Source organism: Ischnura elegans, chromosome 10, assembly GCF_921293095.1.
Source record: "Ischnura elegans chromosome 10, ioIscEleg1.1, whole genome shotgun sequence".
NCBI lineage: Eukaryota > Metazoa > Arthropoda > Insecta > Odonata > Coenagrionidae > Ischnura > Ischnura elegans.
The window spans coordinates 84607381-84625514 of NC_060255.1; the positions used below are offsets into that span (position 1 = coordinate 84607381).

Here is an 18134-nt window from a genome sequence, read left to right on the forward strand (position 1 = left end):
TTGAAATGACTTTTAGAAGCGGATGTGTTTTGTGATTGACGAAACAGTGTTGCCAGATGGAAGTGATGTAATAAAGAAGCGAAGAGCGAAGAAGCGAAAATGGCGATTTTACTTTTTGCTACGGTGAGTGGCGAAATTTTTCCCCTTCCATCTCAATTTTTCTGTCGTACCCACTATAAATTTAATTATTCACTTTTTTATTTTTTTCCTTTTTAATAAAACACTTGTGTTTATTGGCTGTAACAGTGGAAACTATCTGTCTTAAATCACGCTATTTTGATAATGCTGGTTTTGTTGTGGTTCGAAGGAGAGGTCTACCAACCGCTCGTCTTTCTTATCTTTGTTTGCAAATGTCAAAAAAATGAGTGACTTTCGAGGGATGTTGAATTCAAGTACGAACCCTCTGTTCGAGTTCTGCTTTTTCCTCGGTCGTGGTGGGGATAGACATTTTCGGCTGGTCAAAATTTTGAAACTCATTAGTCAGTTTCGGATCCGAGGGAGAATTTGCTACCCTGGATAATGAAAATGCAGCTTTCCCTTTGCATCCTGTCTCAACCCTCTTCTCTCCTAGACTCGATCCTGATCCTACACCGTTGCTCAGAGAAGTGTAACAAATGTGGAAGAATATTGTATTTTACACGGACTGTCTAGCGGTGTAAGATGGACATTCGATGTAATCCATGCCACGGATTGATGCTTCCTTCTCAGGTGAGATTCGAACCCGCCGCCGCGTTGGTTTATTTTTTGTATCCCATGTTTCCTTCGAAGAGAAACTTAATTGATTTAAAAGAGGCAGTGTATGTCCCCATTATGATTTATTACGACATCGTCGTTTGCCAACGATAGATTTGAATGCAAAGATATTTCGTATACGCACAACGGTTGTACCTTTTTTTTCAATCAGTAACTCCATTGAAAACATTCGGTCTCAAGTCGAGACAGAGCAGCTTTGTGTCCATTTCAATGGTACCGCCCAAGAAGCTCGGCACGGATAAAGCAATCTGTTGGTGGAGGAGGATAGGCTCCGCTGTTGTCATTGGAATGCGTCTCCCTCCTTAATGAGCCCTTTTTGGCGCGCTATTTATCGCCAAACGTCCAGCTGGGCACGGGCGGGACTGATAATCAACCCCACCTTTGTTAAACGGGAGGCTCTTGTTTTGACTTTTTTTTTTGTACCACTGGCCATCTGCAGAGAAATCAGAGGTGCGTGCCGGAGTCATTCACTTGTTTCGTCATTCCTCCCAGAACAATGACTTCTTATGCTAACGACCAGATACTTCTCAGTGGCGGTGTCCCGAAGTCCGAAGGCCTTGAGGCGTCCGGATGAATGTTATTCCTCTTTAGTTGTCTTTGTGGCATTCATGACGGCTTCACTCAGTGGCGTAACCACAGGGAGGGTTTCCGGGTAACGACCCATCTTGAGCCTTTGTTACTTTATTTTATGTATACTATATAATTTACTTTAATAATTACTTGTAAAAATTACCGTTTATGAGTCCTAAAAATCACGTTTTCAACGTCAAAAATATCAATATATTTCCAAAACACCCCGGAAGGGCCCCGAAATCTCCGGTAAACCCCCCAATTTCAAAATGCTGGCCACGTTACTGGCTTCAGTGGATTAGAATCTGAACTAATGGGATACCCTGCCTTGCCACAGTGTTGCTGTCTTCTCTGATGTTATGCTCATAGCCTTACGTCTAACTTCAGGTGATTGCAAATGGCTTTATTTCCGCTGTGGACCGCTACTTCCATCAGCAGGTTTACTTGATGTTGGAGTAGAGGAATGATTGTGAGAGTTCTTTGAATGCTTGTAGAGCTACTTATTCTTGAATTTAAAAATGTTTACTTTCATCATAACTATGTGTGTCTTTCAGCTGTTATGTTTTTAAGTTTATGTGAGTGTGGCCGTTTAAATTTCCTATTATGATCGTTAGTGAAATTGTGATTGGTTTAGGCTTTGTTAAATAAGGAAATCTACTTCCCGAAAGCCAGATAGTTAATCTCATTCTACTGTATCCAGGTCCATCTATCTTTACCATTAGGTTCGGCAACCTATTATAAATCGATGAAAATATTTTCATTTTTTCTGTGCATTCTGAAACTGCATTTTTTTTTAATTTATATGAGGGCGGTCGTTTAAATTTCCAATTATTTTAGTTAATTCAATTGTGGTTGCCATCGGGTTTATTGAGAATAGGAAATCAACATCTCTGAAGCCGGCTGGCTGATCCCATGCTTCTAAATCCTTATCCATTTATCTGTACCATTGAGTTTTACAAACTATAATAAAAATAAAAATATTTTTCAATTTTTTCTGTACATTCTTAAACTCCAATTACCTTTCCACTGCTTCACTTCAAATAACATTAATAGTCATTTACATACGCGAGTGTGTTTGGATACTCAGATGTCATGAAGTATTTATATGACTTTCAGGAATGAATATGCGACGTTTAGAGTGGTATGAGCGAGCGAAAACCTAGTCAGTAAGGGGCGTAAATTCAGTTTGGCAATGTTGAAGCCAGAATTACTCTCTTATGCGGGAGCGCAAAGTGGAAAAGGAAAACCTGCAGTCCATTACAGTGGTTGAGTGGCGTTAAGTGCTTCGGGAGATATTGCCGGTGTATTGGTCATTGTTTTCTCCCGAGATAAACTCAGCTAGGGAAGCATGAAGACTGGACGCGACGACCCCTGCATCACGCGAAGTATTCGCTCCACTCAAATGCATTTCTGTCCTTTTATCAATAGCCCATATTTCATGGTGCGTCTTTGGCTCTTTGTATTTAATTGCTCACCATTAGGTTGCTAGGGAAGCACAATGAGCAATAATTATTTAACTGCATTTATTGTGGCAATAAGATGCGAAGGACTCATATTTGTTTACTCATGGGTGGAGTTTTGGGGGGCCGTAGGGATCATGCCCCCCCCTCCAACTTAAATGGTAATTATTCCGGAAGAAGTACGAAATCTATACATTTAAGTACAATGAAAACAAAAGTATCAACATTTAAAATAAACTTTAATCTTAAACAGTACTTAAAATCCTAGATCTGTTTTCAGAGGCTAATTTAAACAAATTTTCCAGGGGATCCCCCCTGTTTCCCGGGAGGAATTTCGTAGCTCCTAACCCCCTATAAGATTTAGGAGCTACGGAAGGGTTAAGGAAAAAATAATTTTAGATGCGTAGAATTTTTCATTAGTGTATTGTAGCCGAGACTTCCTACGCTGAGGTAGGCTACACACTTAGCTATTCCCCGGTTGTAAATTAAAAGTGACTAAAATCAGTAAAAAGTGCATTTTGGAGCGAGGCGATTATCTCGACATTAGTTGCATTGCATTATTCGCCCTATAGCCTATTTGAAGAGATATCTGTAGTATGTTTGTAGAGATAATAAGAATGATGACCTTTACCCAGTATAATGGCCCTGCAATGGATTTTGAGCACATTTCTTTGCATTCCTGCATATCACCGTCATCAATGAATTTGACACTTCCAGGCATCCATCCGCGAAACAGAAAAAATTAAAATCCAGAATGAGGAACCTTCTGAGAGGGCAACCTACTACGATGAAAGGGTCCGAACTGTATGAGTGTGGGAAGCGACCGAGGGATTCCGAAAAGCCTCCGAGATGTTGAATGCGAGCTCTAAAATTAGACCGAAATCTGCGCCCCCGGTCTTGAATTTTTTGCTCCGCTTCGCGAAAAATTGAAGTAATGCAAACCGACGCGACCGCACTGGAGACGGTAGGGATTTTGCGGCAAGGGGGAGGTATATAGCGGGAGCAGGGTAGGGTGAATGATACTGCTTGAAAGGCAATATAAAAAAGAATGAACGAAATCCTTCGACGTATGTGACAGGGGGCTTTGAGAGGCTTTTCGTGTAGCGTGATTTTTTTTCTCGAAGCACGCGACCATGGGGATGGATATACTATATGGAGTGGGGCTAAGGAAATATTCCCTACCTTTTCACGCCCTTCATCCTTCTACACAGCTCCATGCCAACCCATATCCCAGTTCCAACCCAGATCACTACGTTCAGGGCTGGGCAAAATACAGGCCGAGAAGTACATTTACACATACATACTACGCCGCAAGCCCCCTAAAAAGGCGCATGGCAGGGGATGTTTGGACACCAGCCATATGTGAAAAGCAAGTGCTGAAACAAAATTACCATTTATTTATTAAAGCCTTTTATTGCTCGTATTTGAAAAAACGAATTCCCATATCTATCTCCTCAGAAAAATATCTCTCTTAATTTTTCGTTTTTGTGGGACCTGGAAATATAGTGGGGCTCTAATATTTTGTTCTCCGTGTCGCTCTTAAAGATATCTATTCTCAATTTTTCAGGTAATCTAAGCCTAGCGCGCAGCCTCCGCGTCTCTAGCGGCTCCCAGCCTAATTCGCTTAACATCTGGCTAACGCTATCTGTACGCCCGCAGCGGTTTTTGACGAGCCGCGCAGCCTTCCTTTGTATTTTGTTCAGTTCGCGGATTAAGTCTTTCTGCACCGGATCCCATACGCTCGCTGCATATTCAAGGTGCGGTCGGAGGAGAGCGAAATAGCACCTTTCTTTTCCTTTGTCATCCGAAAATCTTCCCGCAGTACACTTGACGAATCCTTACTTCTTCAGGGCAATAAGTAATTGAAGTACAAAATACCACTCCAAATGTATTTGAAATACAAAATACTTTTGACTTGGTTATTTGAAAAACAAACTCCAAGAGAGTATTTTAAATACCTTTAAAAATACATTAGAATGGAAACTAAGAGATCTTATGAAATAAATAACCTGCCTTAACGCGTTATGGATAGTTGCAAACTTAACCAAAAGGACTCTAACGAAAACGAAGTAATCTCTGAAGCATAATGTCACAGAAGTGTTATCAGACCTACGTAATTATTATTTTACAAATGTATTTTTTATTTTGAATTAGGAAAATACCAAAATCTGTATTTGAAACACAAAATACAAGATACATTCAGGTCGTGTATTTGAAATGCCAAGTACAAATATATTTTAATTCCGTATTTTAAAATACTTGTATCTGAAACATTTTTCAATCCTAGTTATAAAATGGAAAAAATTCTACGTAGACGTTTAAAAAAAATGAGAAGTTTATCATGTTTTTAATTTGTGTACCTGCAGACTGTACTGTATTATTTTTGTTCTTATGGATTTTTCCTGAACAATAAATATTTTATATCTATCTATCCCCACCAACATCCCTGTTAACTATGTGCATCGTATCTACTGCCCAGTCCCGGTCCGTAGTATCCGTAGTCCAGTATCCGGTGGCTATCCGGCTCACAATGGCCTCAGTCCATCGTCACGACACATGGTGGTCCTTATCCTCTTCCCAGCCAGACGACTCCCGTCCGACCAGCCAAGTGGTCGAAAAGCGACGATCTAGGACCCATGTCATTTCCATTTTATTATTTTTCTCTCGATTTTAGCGACATGCTGTTTTTTCCCCTTCACATCTTCGTGAGGCTCCGGCCTCGCATTTTTTATTCTCACCGTCGGCATTCTCGTCGAAAAGGACCCGCGATAACACTCATGACAGAAAAGGGCTTCCGGAATGAACGGATCATATCTACCTATTCGTTAAGCTTCTGTAAATTCGGTAGGTGTATCATGTGTTTGATTTTTTAGTGCGAGCCGGCTGAATAAGGAAGAGTTTTATGCCCTCAGACGGTTACCGCAGCCTTAAATCGTATTAGGTCCTACGGAAGGAGGAATTTCGCGGAGTTATTCAGTTGGAAGAATTTCAAGGATGATTTTATGATGAAAAAAAAGGAGATAGGCATTCCATGAGCACCTTGCTATTGGTCTTTTCCTTGTTGTTAGTGGTGGCCATGGTATGAAATTTGTGTTTTTTTATTTTAAAAGAAAATTTAGGTCTATTGTATGTTAGATTTATGTCATCGCTTTTAATATTCGCTCTCAAAATCAATACAATATTAACTCTAGCGCTATTTTATTTCTTTGTCCAGAATATTCATTGTTTTCTTTGGAGTTCAAAGTTTCACACTCTTAAGTTTTAATTTTGGTTTAAATTACATGAAATGAATGCATACAAATGTGTTCAAGTGCGCTATTAGATAAATATATTAAATGGATGTTACGCCGCAGTCAAATTAACTAGCATTAAGCATGATTATGGAAGACATCCCTATTATTCATTTGTTCTTTGGACGTTTTTCCATCCTGGGCTATTAATTCTGTGGATTTGTACCAAGGTGTGGATCTCGGATTAATGGGACACAACTTCCTTGTTATTTGCGCTGAAGTGCATTTGAGCAATTACGTTTTGAAGCTTACATGACCCTAACCAATCAAGTAAAAGAATTGCTCGTAAATATTTGCGTATCGTGTGAAATTCTGAAATTATCGCTCGGCATTGTCACTTGGTTTTTATGCTTTCATTTACATTCTGCCGCCATTCTGGACCCTTAAAGGAAATGGAAGTCATTGTGCTTGATTAGCATAAAATGAAGGCAGGACTGGAGCTTGTGGTTTGAAAGTCCTCGACCGCTAAGAGTCTACGGGAAGGTACTCATTTCCAAGCGGACATTGAGTTATATTTCCTCCTTGTTCAGAGTTTTCCGTGTTTCTTTGTAGCCATGACTTCGACATTTATTCTTCGAGGTGTATTGTTTAGTTTCCAAGCCCAAATAGGAGTGGAGTTTGCTATCTCTTTTTGCGGTAAGCATTGCTTGTCAGTTTTACTCGTTGAAAGTGTACAAGCAAAATACTTTATGCAATGATTCTAGTCCTCTTAAATGGGAGGTAAATCTGCTATCAATTATCCTGAGTAATGACCGAGCCATGAAGCATTCCTGATTGTCAAAATATCCATTTATTTTTTTTCTTATCTTAGGCAGATGGACAGAATAAACAAATATTTATGAAAAGGGTTTAGTGTTCAGAGTGAAAAGAACCTTTAAACAACTATTTGAAATGCTGAAATTTGTTGCGAATATTTTTTTAAAAATACCCATGGATTGCGATCGTATATATCAAAGGGAAAGCAAGTTGTGTGGAAGACGTGTTTTAAATCTTTTAAGTGAAAAAATTGGACTGAGGGAAAATAAATTTCCATAGGCGAGAAAGTAAGTTTATCCTTTGCAAAATTTTCCCATTTAATGTGCTCTTGCAGATGACTCCGTTATTAAGGTTCACTGCGTCGTGAGGTAGTCCGCGCTGATTTTCTCAGAATGTGATTCCTTAAATTCTTTAAATTTCCTGGTATTTATTATTTCTTGAACTGAATTTTGATGTTTTTCGAAATATTTTCGTCGACTCCAATGATGATGACGGAGCGACTTCGCTTCCAATCAGGGAACCGCTCCAGTCTCTTCCGGTGTTATCCTCTTCAAGGTAACTCGTTAAGCCACACGCTCGTGCACCTTCACGTTTTATTATTACAATCCTTCCAGTGGGAATTATTGTCGATTCAACCCGCCGCTGCATTTCTTTGTACCTTGTAGTACACGATTCTGTCACTACATGCCGCATGTGTTTTGTTTTACACATAGTCCTCTGAATTGTTGATAACACACTACATAGTTATGCCTCGTTCACATTACGATTGTCCGAACGATCGTCCTAACGATAGTTGGCCGAACTAGCCGTGTGAATGCATGTCCTGACAATAGTTCACGTAGTTCCGAACGTTTACGATGGTTAGGCGCTGGGAGACCGGAAACGGAAGCGACAAGAGAAAGACGAAAAGCTCGTGAAGCTCTATTTTTTTCATGGATTTGTCCTTAGAAGGAAGAATATGGGCGGAAGAAAAATTATTCGTTAAACACACGTTGAACACAGTAATATCTTGTCCCTGCATACCTCAACAGCTTTGCTAACTGTCAATTTCCCGTTCACTTTAGATGTCAGCACTAGAGGGCAGCACAGGTTTTAACCATCGTTGTGTGAATGCACGATAGTTCCGACAATCGATGAAACAATCGTAATGTGAATGAGGCATTAGACCCTATGAGGGAGTAGTGTAGAGAACTGCCATACAGAGGACTCTGGTTTTGCATTCGTAAAACAAGATGGATGACACAACGGCAAGCAAGATGAGTGTGCGTCGTCAAGGTTTTTCACTAAGCATTGTATTCAGTTGTTTTAAACTAATAAATAATGTTTATAAAATTATATTATATTAAAATCATAATATAATCTTAAAAATAAAAAAAATAAAAATAAATAAAATAAATATTATATTTTATACTCTAATGGAGATAGCATCCGTGGGAAAAGATATGTCATTAAGTAATATTTGAGCGTTAATATTCTCATAAAAAACCTTTAATTTTAAGACCAGTGATGATGATGGAAACATTTATTTATAAATTATACAGTTTTAATTGATATCTGTAATCCCCCGCAGTCATTTTTGGAGTTCTCTACTGATCTCAATGCTGAATCCACTTTTAATTTTATTTTCCATATTTTTTAAAATCCAATATAGCCTACTAACTAACATTTCAAATTAATAAAAATCTCTCTATATTGTGTAATCACCTTGGTAGCAATTACGAGGAATGTCGATTTCCATACTTAGTCTCACTCAAGGGTTTCCATACTTAGTCTCACTCAAGGGTTTCCATACTTAGTCTCACTCATTCAAATCACTAAAGGGTAACTGTGCGTGAGGAAATTATGAATGAAGGCAGTATTAGAACATCTGTGTGCAAAGCAGGGATTAGACCTTCCGTGGCAGTAAAATCTCAATTCATTGGATTGCGATAGAAATTGATAGCATCACCAATTTTCCAGCTTTGTGTGAATGATGATTCTTTCGCCGTCTCCGACAAGCTACGCAAACCTTCCCACAGCAATATAATTCGTTAGCACTTGGTTAGCGGGTTGGAGTGGGGTAACTCAGGGATGCTTCAAACTCTGACCCCTATAGCCAACGTTTGTCGAGGCGTGTCGCTCTTTTTGTGGCGACTTTAGGGAAAGAAGGCGTGGTTTCCAACATCTCTAATCTCTCTTTACACCGCTGACCCGCATCCCCTCAATCTGGTCCGGTGACTTTTTTCTTCCTTCACCTCGCCTCCTTTTGAGGTCCACCTACCGTGAAGACGTCACGTATATTTGCCCCGAATGAGCCGTCTCCCGCAAGGAGGCGAAAAGGTCGGTCGCTATAGCAGCGGCCGGCGTCGCACCCGTCTAAGAAACATCGAATACTTTATTTCCAATCCCTCCCGTACATGGACAGAGTATCCCCTGAGCTTTTGGTCCTGGCGTTTTCCGGTGGTGGGAAAAAATATTTTCTTTTTTCTTTCCTCCCGGCTCTTTTGAGTGTGCCGGTGTTATAAGGAGTACGCTAAGTGAACTGGATGGACTCTTCGTCCTCTTGAGGTGGAACTCTTGATCCCACGGCTCTCGTCATGAAAAACAAAGGGCGTGGATACATTTCTCCCGTCTGTGGTACAAGTGGAGACCGTTCTGCCTCTAAAACAAATATTGCTCCGGAGCAATAAAGTAACACGAAAATCAAAGCTCAGAGCGTTATAGGTATATGTAGTCGGCTGAGATAACCATCTCCTCTCCATTTTTCCGAGGAAGGAGAGCCTGGAAACGTCACATATTTCAAAAATTCACGTCGTTATATCCTCCCACGGTGGAAAGAAACGTTCATGTTTTTCCTTAAATCACGGTCTGAATGCTATTTCCTTCAAGTTGGTCGGGGAGTTAAAATAGCAATGTGCCCTTCAGGCAGGATGGAGTTAAGGGCGAGGACATACGCTAGCAGCAAGCGCATGTCTTATCTTATTGCCATTGTGGGAAGGTGATATTTCAGTTCCCAATAATGATGAAAATGTTTCAAACTGGTTTCATAGCAACACTTCTTTCGGATCGTATGCAAATGTCTGATGTTAATCGTAATCTAGTGAACGGAATATTTTCATTAGTGGTGGTGATGAATGTTGTGAACTTCCATGAAATTTCATCTATTACTGAGTTGGTAGTGGAATAAAAGTATTCCTTTGCGATGATATCTATCCTTGATTAATGACTAGAGGACTGGTTTAAAGGATTAGCTATAGTTTCACTCATGAACGATTCCACGCTGGTATTCTAAAATGCTATTCTATCTGTTTCAAATAGTTACTCATCATGGATTGAATTTTAGTGGGGTCCATGCGAACTTAACAAATTGTATAATTCCAAAACTTAATTTTTCGGGGTGCTTCTCTGATGCTACACGTTTGGACTGTTAAATTCCCCAACTGATGAAGAGGGAATTTTTTCGTAACCTCTGCGTGCCATTAATATTCATGCAGAAAAGAGGATATGTTTCATTGACTTACACTTTTCATTATGCACCGTAGTCTCTTCATCTCAAGAAATATTTTCATTCAAAATTATGAAATCACGAGTGTTATTCATTTTTAATTATCTTTCTTACATAAAAACTCATTTTTATATAAAATATTTACCTATATAAAATAATCATTTACTTCAAGTTGATGCTTTGTATGAAAAATCCTCGAGCAAGAACTATTTTTATTCCAAAAATTTATTGCGGAAGAACTCCTCTGATGCAGCGTTCCAATTTTGAGTCCACCACATTATGCGATATGATGGCAATATCTGTGTGGGCAGGGTTAATTGGGAACCTGAAAATGCACTTTAGAATTTTTATGACGCCTACGTGCAGGTTTTGATAAAATCAATTATAAAAGTAATATTCAGAATAGCACTGAGCATATTGATTGAAACTCATCACCTGCTCAACACTGTTCGGGTGCCTTGCAGGATGAAACTGATGATATGGTAGATAGCGCGACACAAGTCTCAAATTAGTATTCACGATCATCACCTCTTCTATAAAAGATACCCCAGCGCACGAGAACGAGCTAGCGTGGACTTGGCGGACAGCACCTGCTATACACCGCGGCTACTGCCACAGATAAATGTATTAATGGACGGAAATTTTTGATCTGCAAACTTTATTTTGCTCGTTATAGTATAACAACACTCGTATTCTGTTTGTGTGAAGTAGGTAGCTGTTCGCGGTAGTCCCATTCAGATGTTACTTTTAATTTTATTTGGTGAAACAAATGTGATGACACTTGCCTTTACATACTAGGCCACTTATTATTGATTACCTTGCATAAATTCAATTCAATTTAATTAAGTTTTAGTTACCCGAGTTCATTTTTATTTTTGGCACGCGAGCGATGAGGTACGGTGAGACAGCAGACTTGTCAAATGTATGAAGTATAACGTTTATGAATGATGCTTTATAAATTAAACCGTATAATGTTTTCTATGTCAGTGACAGCTCACCCCTTCCGGCAGCCCTTGCTTTTACTTATAAGTCATTATGTAGTCGAGATGCGAACTTGAGATACCAGTTTTCCTCTGAGAATATTGCGTCCTTCGCCAGAGATGAACCGATTTGGCTCTCGATAACGAACGAATTGACAGCCCCTGCCATTCACCTCAAATAGTTATTCGAAAAACAAATCGGGAATCACGGTTGGATATTATATCATTCGCCATGTAGGCTCCTTAGCCTCCTCAGTACCGGGATGTATCTACATATTTCTCGTTAATTAGAAGTTAACCAACAACACTAACGATTCATGTGAATCATGCTTCTGTATGAAGCTTTCATCTGTCGGGACGGACTGAACTAGTTGCAATAACGACATTTAACTTAGTTAAGCGTTGAAAAAATTCATACGTCGATGTATTGAGTGCAATACGCCTGGATCGAGGAGATTATGCGGTGGACTGGTTGGCGGTTAAAACTCCGAGCGGAGTTGTAACACGGGTTTTCTAATCGCGTGCAGTGTACTGCGGGAATGCGTCTCTGGTGGCTTCGGCACACCTCCTCCTCCCGCAGCTATTGCTCTATGATTCGTTATTTAGCCTAGAGAGGGACTGGCCGTAAGAAGGGGCAGGAGGTGTCGCCGTCCATCCTCGCCCCTCCCCTCCCGCCTCTTAACCGCGCATGTCAAGCCCGCCCGCCCGGCGACACCCCTCCCACCGCCCGACAAACCCCTCCACTCAGCGCCCCGCGAAAGCGCGGCTGCGCCTTCCGCCGCCGGTTACGCCCCTCTATCTCCCACTCGCGCGCCGTGGCGCCTGTTTTCCCCCGGACGGCGCCCCCAGGCGCCGAGGCAGTTTCCCCTCCACGTGGGTATCTCAGGCGGCGCTGCCAACTGATGAAGAGTTAATTTCATTTTGGTATCGGCATTGCGGGAAATGTAGGTAGTAACTCTAAAGCTGCGTATGCACTGATTAACATGTTATATAAGCAACATAAGTAAGTTACATATACAGGGTGTCCCATTTATCTTGACCACCCGAAATAAATTTTTGTCCAGATGCAAATTCAAAAATGTGTCCAGCAAATTTTCATTATCCGTCAGGGGGACATTAATCAGCATGATTGCTTTCCTTGTAGCTTTGTTATTTACAAAGATATAAACAGCGGTATGTCTTTTTTAAATGGCAGCCGATATTTTTTAATCGGCAATTCATTTCCTCTCCTATAACTCCTCCTGTTCATATCTTTGTAAATGACAAAGCTACAAGGAAGGCAATCATGCTGATTAATGTCCCCCTGACGGCTAATGAACATTTGCTTGACACATTTTTGAATTTGCATCTGGACAAAAAGTTATTCCGGGTGGTCAAGATAAATGGAACACCCTGTATAATATTTTAAGAAAAGTTACTTATCCATGTAACATGTTACATATAAAATTGTGTTATTAAACAAAAATTCGTGTTATACAACAAGTTTTTGGTTTCGCGCCTAGTGTTAACATTTTACTCATTGCAAACAAAGCTTAAGTCTCTATGAAGTCTTAACCCACAATAGCCCAATTTTATTTCCAAGCAAAATCAAAAACGTATAAAATTTCAGCTCTATTTAGGAAATATCTAAACTGCCCTAATATTTTGTGGCGTAAATTTAAATGGTGAAATATTTAACTGCCGCGATAATTATGATTGAGTGCAAAATTTTCAGGTTTTCAAAATGACAAATCTTGAAATTTGATTCCTCCCATAGACTCTGGAGTGATAACCTGCACAATGACATTCCCCGCGCAAAACAGCCTTTAAGCTGTTTATTGGCAAGGCCGGATTAATAGAACAGTTATGCCGGAAAAATTAAATATCTCATCATTATAAAATACGTGTAGAATATTGTCTGTTACTAATTAATTTCCATATTTTATTGTCATACACCTTCGCTGGAAAAAAACTCCGGTGGATAATATTCAATCCCACTGTCATACGTGTGGTTAGTGGCTCTTGAACTTCTGATGCATAGGATATAGACCTTGACATTTATCTTTCAAACCTGGAGGCATAGTGATTTATCATTTAGTGCAAGTTAGCGAAATGTTTTCATTATTAGCTCGTATTTTTTGCAGCTCAAAGTGCGATACGAGTCTCACGACGGCTGGCTTTCAATAGTGTTATGATTAATTAACACTTGGCAACTTCTTAATTTGGCCGTCTATGTGATCCAGATTACTAGGAGATTACTGAGACGTTGAAATGAAGCCAAAAAAAACTTTATATACCTCGTATAAAACAATATACCTATGGTGTCAATCAGAAAAGATTAACGTTCGTTCCTCATAAAACCTCTTGTCACTCTGAGGTGATACTTGGTAAATATTGTCATAAATTCTCGCCATTCATATTATTACACCTTTATTCTACCCGCGCAGGTTATTCATTTTATCAATAGGTATCAATTATTTGTGGGAATTTTAGCTTTCCTAAATGCATGCCTGCATGGTAATATCAGGGTATTTCTTTGGACTATGTTTAACGGGCATATCTCAAGAATTGGTCGTATTTATAAAAATTTTATTATTTAACGAAACTGCTTTATTTATGTATTTATTGGTATCAAATAGAGCCTCATGTATTTATTATTATTATATTCTATTTCTTCCTTGTATAATAATCAAATTAAAACGATTTCATTCAATTTTATTGCGATAAAAATGAACGGAGAGAGAAAACCGGTTACAATTCCACATAAGGGCATCATGTGCACTTGGAGGTGGAGTTATTCTCGGTCGAGTCTGTTTATATCGGTCGATTTCCTCAAATTCTTAGGTATAAATATTGCGCCATCAACTGTTGGTTCAAATACGAATTATTTGTATAAAATCTACAATACAGCGACTATTTAATTAAAAATATTTGTCAAAGTTATCATCATATTTTGTAACGCAAAAAATGCAGTGTTGAGTGGTTTAGGTCTTTGTGGCTAATGTTTAGACGGCTATACTGTAGCGTTTGGGACGCGTTCTCGTTGTCGTGAACTTGTGAAGTGAACTTTCTTTGCCTAATGTGAATACATTAATCTCGTGACCTACCTTGGCTTTCTTTCTGATGGGAGGGCATCGGAAGATGATCATGGGCGGGGTCAGAAACAGTAGTTTTGTCTGGTGTGTCAATGATCTGTTGCCTTCCCTACCACTATGACTATTATACATCCGTAAACTATTTTTTGAGATGCAGTAGTTGAAATGCACACCAAATGTGTGCTATTAAAAGTTTCATTTATATTATCTTTTAATTATTTATAGTGTAATAATTTGTCAAGTAATAGATATAATTAGAAAAACGAGCGTGATGCGCCCGCTCCCAGCGGGCTTCCCCCGCTCTTTTCAATGCAGGTCCACAGAGGGATAGGCGCGTTTCTAATTTTAAAATGTAGAAAAAATGGCAGGGTCTTATGTACAAATTTAATTGGAAAGTTCATGTACTAGTTGAGGTCAGAGGACCTCTTTAAACACAACATTGGAAGTAATTACACTATCCTCTGTTAAACGCACATGATGACCTATACTTACGTATCAATAGGAGACTTGAATGTGGAATCAGCCGCATTTTGATAAAAGTTATTTAAAGAATGCGAGATATTGTTGCAAATGAAAAAAATGTATCAGTTTGTGCGCCGTTAACGTCAGGAATATTTACCGTTTTTTTTTAATTATTTAAAACCCAATTTTAGGAGATAATAGCAATATTTAGGAAGTAAGATATACCGTCGCATGTTCTCTGATAAATTCTGTGCATTTTGGTACCTCATTTGTAGAGTTTGGTTGCGTATAAGTTGAGAAAAAGGTATCTATACAGTAGAAATAATATAGAAGATTGAATAACTTTTTTAAATAAACTTTTCAAATTTTGTGGCCTCTTGAAATTTGCCGCCAGGGGCACGTACCCCCCCGGCACCGCCATAGTTCCAGGCCTGATCATGGGACGCAACATGCGTGACCTTATCTTATTCTTCGATGCAACGATCGAGTCACAAGGTTAAATATCCCCGCGTCGATGATTTACGTCAGATTTCTCCGGCGCGTTTCGTGGCAACGGCATGCGAGCCGTCGGATTCTCACAGCGGACTCTCCGAAGCATCTTTCCCACTCTCCATCCGATTCCACTCCTCTTCGCCAGCCCTTTTGTTTCCTCGCGCCCATTTATTAGATCGCCTCCCCCCACTTCGAACACCTCCGCAGCCATCTTTCTTACCCACCATTCCTTGACCCTTTTCCCCTTTCGAAGGAGATACCTATCTCAAGAATTCATTCGGCGCTTCCAACTTGTGCGCGAAAAAATGAAAGAATTTTCACACCTCGCAATTAGTTTTTTCTTTTTTCTGTTTGTTTCCCATCCGGCCGCGTGTTGAGCGTGCCTTGTGGCCCTGTCTCGTAACAGGCTTCGCTCCCACTCGGCACGGCTTAATCACACCGAGTCCGGACCGCCCACTCCTCCATACTAGCCTCCCACCCGCACCTCAGGACACATCTCCATGACAACGGAGATCACGCCCTCCTAGTTATCTGCCATTCATCTCCTATGTGTTTTCGGCACCGACAAATTTACGTTCCGGAGAGGAGGCGGCTTTTTACGTTTCGTCTCTGTCTCTCGTGGAGTCTTTCCCGTGCACCCCCGCACGTTTTCTAGAGCGCCCCCTCTGGCTTTCCTTTGTCCTTTTGATATCAACGCCGCGTATTCGTATTCAGATGATAATCACCGCGTAAAAAATGGGCCTGGGAAATGTAACGGTGGAGCTGAGCGGGATCGAAGACGTTTGTGTTTCGTGAAAACAAATACATTCTCTTCATCCATATGGCTTAAGGCTTGAGATTGAGATATCCCCGAGGGTTATCAAAAAAGCTAGCTTCATATTAATAACAATGTTCTATTGTCTTCGAGCGATTTTCCATATCGATGGCTAAGTTCTAACAAGTAACAACACGTATCTCAAAAATAGCAACTTTTCAGGAGAGCAAAAAAAACGATTCATTTCTTTTACTTGAACACTTACATCAAAAACCAAAAGTTCATAAAACTGAAAAAAGAAGCATTCATTTGCCAATAAAGAGTTGTTCTTTGCTTGTATTTTATTTTTTAATGTCATTACACTTTATTATTAAAATGTTATTTACACATTATCAAGTGTGTCGTTTGTAACGTCGAAACGCGTTGTGTAAGAATAAAACTAAAAGTGGAAATATTGCAATGTCTCATTTTAATAATATTACGAACTTCCACCACATCGTGCCTAACATCATACAAGATATTCATTACACTTTGTTTAAGATACCTGTCTCAAAAGCGGCAGAATTTGAGATACTTGTTGTTATAACTTAGCCATCGATATGCACTTTTGCCTCAATGCTTAATATGCCTTTGCTTAAGTGTATCACTTCCGAGTTTGGAGTGGAAGCTTCAGTGTTTGAATCTGGTGTTATCGAGTTGAATGACTTCCCAACAATTCTCGGAAGTTATGGTTACAGCTAACAGCTTTTGCACATATCAGCGGGACATATGGTCGCTTTGGCTGTCACCCAGTAAAATGTTATTGCGATATAGATTAATTATTATAGGAATTATGCAGCCAGACCGTCGTGTCCGTGTGCATAGGTTGTATAGCAATGGGCTTATATCATAAATTTATTGTATAAATAAAGTTACTGACTTTGACAGTTTTTCACAGGACGTGAAAAGGGGATAATTTATCATGAGAAGGATGTCATTATTGGACTTAAGCATAAATGCCATTTTAACCTAAGTGCCCGATGTTTCTTTGTAACCTTTTCTCTACTTCTTTCAAATTTACCATAAAACTTTTAAAAATTCTAAATTTTCCAAGGTAGTATAGGTATCACCTGAAATGGTTTGACTCAAAGCATTTATTTGGCTTTACGACTGTTTTCTGAGCATATGTAAAATGATTTGTTGCTTTAAGACGCAGGCGCTGTATTATGTCGGAATCCCTTTGTATTATGCAGAAAAGGAAACGGTACGATTTAATATATTCGTGACAAGACAATGCCTCGACTGGCGCTTAGATTACCTAGTTCTTAGATAATGGACGCCATTAATGGAAAAGCAGATTCTCCTTAAGATGTACGGCCTAGGACGCTGCATGAGAAAACTGTCCAAGATTTCTCGCCCATAATGCGTAGTTCAATTCAGGTCCGGGCTACGGAAAGGAATGTCGTTCTAAGTTTATGCTTAGGAAGGTTCGTAAATTAAATCTGATGTTCATTGCGAAAGAGACACGAAAGGCTACATAAAATTTCGGATTTAATTTCCGCCAAAGTGACTTTAATTGCCGCTCGTATGAATGGAAGCAACGCTTATGGTAACTCTATGCTACATTTTGAGGTGTAGAAACACTTTTAAGAGCGGGAGAAATTTATTGCTTTTCAGCGTTATGTCACTTTGAGCCTCGCCTCCATTTTTTAAAACACATTTCTGTGCAAGCCTAGACTTTATTGTGCTTTTGTATTTCTATAAAGCTCCTAAAAGTGGTGGATAATTTTACGAGACGTTTATATGTTAATGTTACCAGGAAGAAAGTTCGTAACTTACGCTACAACCTCGAACATGGTATTTATAATTGTTAATATAGTGCCTCTTCTAACGTACGTTTTTAATTTTTTTATAAAATTTTAATACTATTTTTTATTCCTATTTAAGTGGTATATATTGAGCTACTTGCCTAATGCAACTAGGGTTTTATATGTTTCCATAAGTGAGGAAGGTTTTGCATCGTACGTTCGTTGGGGAACTTTTCGATTTGCGGATTAGAGACTGAGCGATCTTCATAATT

The 18134-nt window shown here is 39.4% G+C and overlaps 1 protein-coding gene across 1 annotated transcript in view; it reads right to left on the minus strand.

The window, feature by feature from the left end:
- LOC124166862 overlaps positions 1-18134 on the minus strand; it is a 462701-nt gene that overhangs the window by 182845 nt on the left and 261722 nt on the right. The gene's annotated exons all lie outside the window — the stretch shown is intronic.